This window comes from Furipterus horrens, unplaced genomic scaffold (assembly GCF_987537825.1).
Source record: "Furipterus horrens unplaced genomic scaffold, mFurHor1.1.pri manual_scaffold_2, whole genome shotgun sequence".
NCBI classification, from domain to species: domain Eukaryota; kingdom Metazoa; phylum Chordata; class Mammalia; order Chiroptera; family Furipteridae; genus Furipterus; species Furipterus horrens.
This window is the reverse complement of record NW_028327172.1, coordinates 102,172,426-102,180,209: the sequence shown is the minus strand read 5'-3', so window position 1 is coordinate 102,180,209 and position 7,784 is coordinate 102,172,426.

The following is a 7,784-nucleotide window of genomic DNA, read 5'->3' as shown; positions in this document are numbered from 1 at the left end:
GGTGTAAGTTTGTGTTCTAGTTTCATTTTTTGCATGTCCCTGTCCAGTTCTCCCAGCACCATTTGTCAAAGAGGCTCTTTACTCCATTTTATGTTGCTTCCACTTTTTCAAATATTACTTGACCATATAGACCTGGGTTTATTTCTGGGATCTCTTTCTGTTCTGTTGATCTATATGTCTGTTCTTATGCAAGTACCAGGCTGTTTTGATTACAGTGGCCTTGTAGTATAGTTTGATGTCAGGTATTGTGTTTCCTCCTATTCCGTTCTTCTGTCTCAAGATTGCTGTGGCTTTTTGGGTTCTTTTTTGGTTCCATATAAATTATTGAAATATTTGTTCTAGGTCTGTGAAATACATCACTGGTATTTTAATAGGGATTGCATTGAATCTAGAAATTGCTTTGGATAGTATGGACACTTTAATGATGTTAATTCTTCCCATCCATGAACATGGTTTATGCTTCCATTTATTTGTATCTTCCTTAATTTCTTTCTTCAGTGTTCTGTAGTTTTCCAAGTACAGGTCTTTTATCTCTTTGGTTAAAATTATTCCTAGATACTTTATTTTTCTTATTGTTATAGCAAATGGGATTTTTTTCTAGTTTCTATCTCTGATATTTTATTGTTGGTGTACAGAAATGCCTTTGACTTCTGAATATTGACTTTGTACCCTGCTATTTTGCCAAATTCACTTATTATATCGAGTAGTCTTTTAGCGGAGTTTATAGGGTTTTCTAGGTATACTATTACGTCATCTGCATATAACGATAGTTTTACTTCTTCTTTCCTAATTTGGATGCCTTTTATTTCTTTTTCTTGTCTGATTGCTGTGGCTAGAACTTCCAACACTATGTTGAATAGGAGTGGAGAGAGTGGACATCCTTGTCTTGTTCCTGATCTCAGAGGGAATGCTTTCCATTTTTGTCCATTGAGTATGATGTTGGCTTCAGGTTTCTCATATATGGCTTTTATTATGTTGAAGTATGCTCTCTCTGTTCTCAGTTTGCTGAGTGTTGTACTTTATCAAATGCCTTTTCAGCATCTATTGATATAATCATATGGTTTTTGTCTTTCATTTTGTTTATGTGGTATATTACATTTATTGATTTGCAAATATCAAACCATCCTTGCATCCCTGGGATGAATCCTACTTAATCATGGTGTATGATCTTTTTAATGTGTTGCTGGATCCTGTTTGCCAATATTTTGTTGAGGATTTTAGCATCTATGTTTATTAGTGATATTGGCCTGTAGTTTTCCTTCTTTGTTTTGTCTTGACCTGGTTTTGGAATTAAGGTAATACTGGCTTTATAGAAAGAGTTTGGGAGTCTTTCCTCTTTTGGATTTTTTGGAATTGTTTGAGAAGGGTAGGCATTAGTTCTTCCCTAAATGTTTTGTAAAATTCACCTGTGAAGCCGTCCAGTCCAGAGCTTTTGCGTGCTGGGAGTTTTTTGATTATTGCTTCAATTTCACTCTCTGTTATCAGTCTGTTCAGGCTTTCTACTTCTTGATTTAGTTTTGGAAGATCATATGTTTCTAGAAGTTTGTCCATTTTATCTAGGTCATCAAGTTTCTTGCCATATAGCTGTTTGTAGTAATTTCTTTCAATCCTTTGTATTTCTGTGATATCAGTTGGGATTTCTCCTCTTTCGTTTCTGATTTTGTTAATTTAGGTCCTCTCTCTTTTTTTCTTGATGAGCCTGGCTAAAGGCTTGCTGATTTTGTTTACCTTTTCAAAGAACCAGCTCCTACTTTTGTTGAACTTTTGAATTGTTTGTTTAGTCTCTATTTCATTTAATTCTGCTCTGATCTTGATGATTTCCTTCCTTCTACTCGCTCTGGTCTTTGTTTGTTATTGTTGTTCTAGTTCTTGTAGCTGTAGGGTTAGGTTTTTTATTTGGAATTCTTCTATTCTTTTTAGGTAGGCCTGTATTGCTATATTCTTTCTTCCCAGGATTGCTTTTGCTGTGTCCCATAAGTCTTGGGGTGTTGTGTGTTCATTATTATTTGTTTCAGTAACTTCTTGATTTCTTCCTTGATGTCATTGTTAACCCATTCATTATTTAATAGCATGTTGATCTACATTCCTAGTTGTTTATTCCCCTGTTTTCTATTTATTCATCTGGATAGAGGGCCTCTTGAACTTTCTTTCTACTTTCTTCAAGTTACTTAATTTAAAAGAAAATTTTAGATTATTTAAACTCAAAGAATTTCTCAAGTATATCTTTCATTCTATTGAATTTTAAATTTCATTCTCATAGTTTCCATTTCCAATAATTCTAATTTTTTTACTCAATGTCCTTCTTGTTTCATTTATGGAATATATTTCATCATCTATTTAAGGATATTGATTACAGTTTTCTAATTTTACTTTGTTCTTTACATTTTTTATTTATCCTATGTTCTTTACTTCTACATATTTGGTTTGGCCTTCACAACTTAAGAAACAGCCTCTAATGTCTACTGACCCTTGACTTTCTGCTCATTTTAAGAGTGAGGCACTAAAAAACTGAGAAGATACTCTGTGTATAGATGGGATTGTTGGTGGCTTCATTTATGTGGATCTGATTGGGCCGTTTCACGGGCCCCCAAACCATCTGTAGACATTGTCTCATGGGCTGGTTAATTTTTCCAGAGAGGAACCCTTCAGTTATTAACTTAAGGGCCTGCTATTATTGTCAGAGCCAATTTAGAAAATGAGGGGAAGCAGATTTTGTGGCAAAATATGTAGAATTTAATCTAGTATCTTTGTTTTTTGTGTAATTCCCCTGAGTTTAATTGTTCCCAATTTCAGAGTCTGTTTGGTTCAACTTCTCTGGAAATTAAACCTCTAGCCTTCTATAATTATAGAGAAGGGGCTCAGCAAACAGTGAAAGGGGATCTAACTCTTTTTATACAGACTTTCAACCAATCATTGTCTTTAGCCCTGCTTATACTCCTCTCCTTCTTTTCACAAGTACCTGAAATTTCTAAACCTTTCTAAAGGCTCTGTGGCAGATTCAGCAGACCTCTGTGTTCCCTGACTGCTGGCCTGGCTGGTAGATTCCTCTGGTCTTCTAAGTCTGTTACCCATCACATAGCTAGACTATAGAGTAAAGATGGCTGTAAACTTTTTTGCTCCACTTGCTATAGTGAGATGACTACTGTGATAATTAAACATGGCCAAATGGAGCTGTGCCAGTTGTCAGATCCAGGCCCTAACAGAGTAAGCCTCAATATCCTGTCTCTTTGGACCCTCATTCTAGATTAACAATCCAAACACCCTGCAGGAAAGGCAGCACAATGAGGTCCTAGAGAAGGAAGAAGATTCAACTGAGCTCAGACTCCAGGCTCCCTCTGTTAAGGTGCATGTGTTAAGCAGCCTTGGGTAATCCAGATCAGCCCAGTGGCCAGAAAAATACTACTGAGAGGTAGTAGTCAACGCCATAGGGTATGGAAGAATCACCCAACTGAACCCTGCCCAAATTTTTACCACAGAAATTATGAGATATAAAAATTATTGTTGTTTTAATCCACTAAATATTAAGATAATTATGCAGCAATAAATAACCCAAACAATCTGCTTTTTTCCTTTTTAAATTATGCTGTAGTTTTCCCCTCTCCTAGGGTTCTAATTTTTTTTTTTTTTTTTTTTTTTGTACTTGGGGCTTGTTACTTTTAAAAAATCTCTACACAGTCATTTTGGGACACTTACAGTGGAGGTGCTGGTGAATGCATATCTGCTATCATATATGCCATGCTTAATGAGAAAGTACCTCATTTATTCTTTAATCTCTTTTATATTATGAAGTATGATTTATTTTTTGAATATTTCATTTTTAGGTTTTTGTCAGATTTTCAAAATCTAAATAAAAAATTTTATGGCATAAGCTATCTCTTCCATTAATTATATTTCCACAAACAAAAATCATTCTGATAAAACAATCACATTCCCTCTGGTCTACTAACATACTTGTAATATTAAGCTTGAGTCCTATTTCTAATAAAGTTTAGCATTCACGATTCTTCCCATAAAAGCCTATGACAGATAACAGCAGTGAATTTAAAGGCACATGTCAACTCATTTTACAGAACTAAAGAAACTGTCCTTTTTTAAATCTAGTTAAAGAAATGTCTAATCTCATCTCTTAACCCTATTCCTAATAGAATCTATCAGTACATAGTAAAAATGGAATCAAATTAATACTTTTTGGCATGCATAAGCAGCCAGCAAGGTCATTCATTAGTGTGTAAAATATACCAGGATTTCAAATAGACAGAGGAGCCATGTGAGAAGGAAACATATTAGTGCTTCATCCTAATCATCCCTGCATGCCAACCCAAATTATAATGCATGATTCTCTTCAGGAGTCCAGCAGATGAACACTGTATATGGAGCCAACTCAGGAGAAGGGAAACACAGTGATTCTGAAGTGTGCTGTAGTTCAGTGCTTCTCAGACTTTCATGCGCAAACAAATCACCCAGGATCTTGTTAAAATGCAGATTCTGTGTATAAATGACTCATGGACATGGAAAATGGGGAGGGATATGATTATGGGAGAAGGGGTGGTCTGGGGGGGAGCAATGGGGGAAAAATGGAACAACTATAATTGAAAAACCAAAAAATAAAATTAAAAAAATTAAATTAAATTAAACTTTCTTATTAAGCTTTAAAAAAAATGCAGATTCTGATTCCTAGGTCTCATTGGGACTGAGATTCTGCATTTCTCACAAGATTCAGTTATCCTAAGCCTGATGGTCCACAGAACACATTCTGAGAAGTAAAACTCTAGGCAGATATTATTATATCAATACATCCTTCTTTCCTCATTAAATTTCAGAACTTATCCTTCCAGTGTAACAACAAAATTCAAAAAGTTTGTACTGAAGGCTTAGGGCAAAAGAGCACAGCAGAACAACTTAAAACTAAGTATGTATGTATAACTATATATCTTATTATTTGTTTTTGTTTTTAGATTTATAAAAAATGTTATCACTAGTATATAATCTTCTTAGACTTGCTCTTTTTCAACATATTTCTAAAATTTATCCATACAGTGTAGCTTCAACAATAAAGATAATATTCTGATTCTCAGGCTGGGTAGTGAGTTCACAAGTAGTGCTTCAAAAATTGAACACCACTATATATTCTTTTATATGTATCAGTTATTACATTCCAAAAACATTTTAACTAAATTCTTGGTACCTCTACTCTTAAAGCTTCTACAGTCATTAACACTCCCAGCAAGGTCTGACTTCTTATCATCCCTTCCATGAAGCTCAGATACCATGTAACTTGGCTCCAGTTTCCCTCTCTCTCTCTTCTCATCTGCTTTCCTCAAATTGCAGCTCTTAACCCTTGAATCCCTATTACTGATTTTTCAACATGTGTTATTCAACACTAACTTGTGATAGACAACTCCACTATCTCAGCAGTTTTATACAATATTCTTGCTCAATTACAAAACAAAAAAACAGAGCTGAAGTTCTATGCCAAGAGATCTGTTGGGAAGTTCCTCCAACTTCCTCAGGGATGCAGGACATTTTCAAAATATGTCACTGCCTCAAAAGCCTTCCTTGCCAGATATGTGGTTGAGGGAAAGAATGAGGAAGATAGTACAGGGACTTTTTATGGCCAGGCCTATATATAACATACATAATTTTCACCCACCTCCCATGGGACACAGACCACTTAGATGTAAAAGGACAATGAGAAGCATTTGTCTTCCTCTGTTCCCGAGAGAAAAATAAAAGTTTTCTGAACTAAAAAAGAAAGAACTTACACTCCCTGCCATCATGCATGTCTGTGCCTTAAAAATTAAATTCTCAATAATGTTTATGAAGTGAATTGGCATGGGTAATTACCCATGAAGAGGAAAATAATTTAATCACATACACCTTGTTCCTTGAGTAACTGCTAAATATTTTGAAATTTCATTTTCTTTGTTAGGTAATGTGCCTATATAATAGGAATTCAATTATATATATACTTGTTTTGAGTAATACAAAAAGGGAAGTATATGTGGCTCAGTGGATTGAGTGTCGGCCTGCGAGCCAAGTGTCACTGGTTTGATTCCCAGTCAGGGCACATGACTAGGTTGCACGTCAGGTCCCCAGTTGGCGGCGCAAGTGAGAGGCAACCACATAGTGATGTTTCTCTCCCTCTCTTTCTCCTTTCCCCTCTCTCTAAAAATAAATAAATAAAAACAAACAAACAAATAAATAATATTTTTAAAGGTAAGTATAGTTTCTATTCTTTAAAGGCATACGAGTATAATCCAATTAGAAAGAAAAGATACTAGCTATGCAATAATACAGAATCTAAATATCAATTTTAAAATAATACATTGTAAGACCAATTGCCAAATGATTGTTACAGATGTTACAGAATGCAAGTTTTGATAAGTGTAATTTACCACTGTAAATTATGGCTGGGGAAATCTGGAATAATTTGAAAAGATGAGAGAGAGAAAGAAATCTTTTCTCCAAGAGGTCCAAGACACTATTATGACACACAGAAAAGTACAAATAGACAGGATTGAATGTATTTTTATTTTATCAGTTTGACCTATGCTGCAATAGGGCTATTTATCCTATAGCTCAGTTCCTAGGATAGCTTATGCACCAGTGAAAATAAGGTATTATAATATTCTACTCTAACTGTTATGCTTCCATTTTATCTTTAAAATCCCCTTAATAATTAGAAAATAGAAAGGTTCATTTATCTCACAGGGCCTCTAAATTCAGCAGGCAACATCCTGTATTCCCTTAAAACCAATCACATCCCAAAGTGCCTCAAAATGAACTTTAGTAAATAATGCAACTGTCATCAAATATGCATATCAGATTTACAGTGTGTTCAAGGCTTCAATTTTCTCCCACCTCAGCACCTCTCTCCTAAATGAGATTGTAAATGTCTGGTAATAGCAAAGATTGACACTGAGTGGAGTGTCAATCTTACTAAAAGAAGCAGGTATGTAACTTTCATCCTCTGGGACCCCAGTAACAATGTTTAAGCAGATGGTGAAGTTGCTGTTTGATTTGCAGTTGTGGTTTGAGGCAAGACTCAAGGTTTATTTTTAAAAATTATATTTTTTATTACTGGCAGTTTTATAACAGGGAGGCACAGCCATTTAGAGTTATTGAAGGGGATGTATGGCTCATATTAATCAAAATCAACACGACCCAAGATGCTAAGATATCAGAAAAAGCCAAAGGAAAAATCCAAAGATATTCCCACCCTAACCGTTCAGTGAGTTCTCCCATCCCTTTAACAAACTATTCTCTCCTACTGCCATTCCAAGCACCCAGTGGCCTGCAGCTCTCTTTCTCTATCAGCATGCCCTTTTAGAAAGATATCTGTTACCAGCAGGTGGCCTCCCTCTCCCCTGGTGCTGTATTTGTCAAGGAAGAAGCATGGGACTGTGAAGCAGCTGTTGAGGAGCACAGTGCCAGGGGACACACAGTCTCAGAGTCAGACTCATGCCGTGCATTGAGAAAGTCAACTTGCTTCAAGGTGGAAGACTTTCCTATTAAAGCAAACACATGAACAGAGTACAATTTATATTTAAATTAATTCTGAAGATTAAACTCTCAGCTTATGGCAGATTGCTTCCTGATCCATACATACCACTGTAACCTTCAGCTCAGGTCCAAATATATTGTACACATTTACTTTCCTTTACCCTGATGGATACTTAGGGGAAAAGTTGCAAAGCACTGTCTCTACACCTGTACTATTTTTTAATGCACTCTAATTTTCAATCAAGTCCTGTTACTTTCCAATGAGTCAACAAATAGATCTG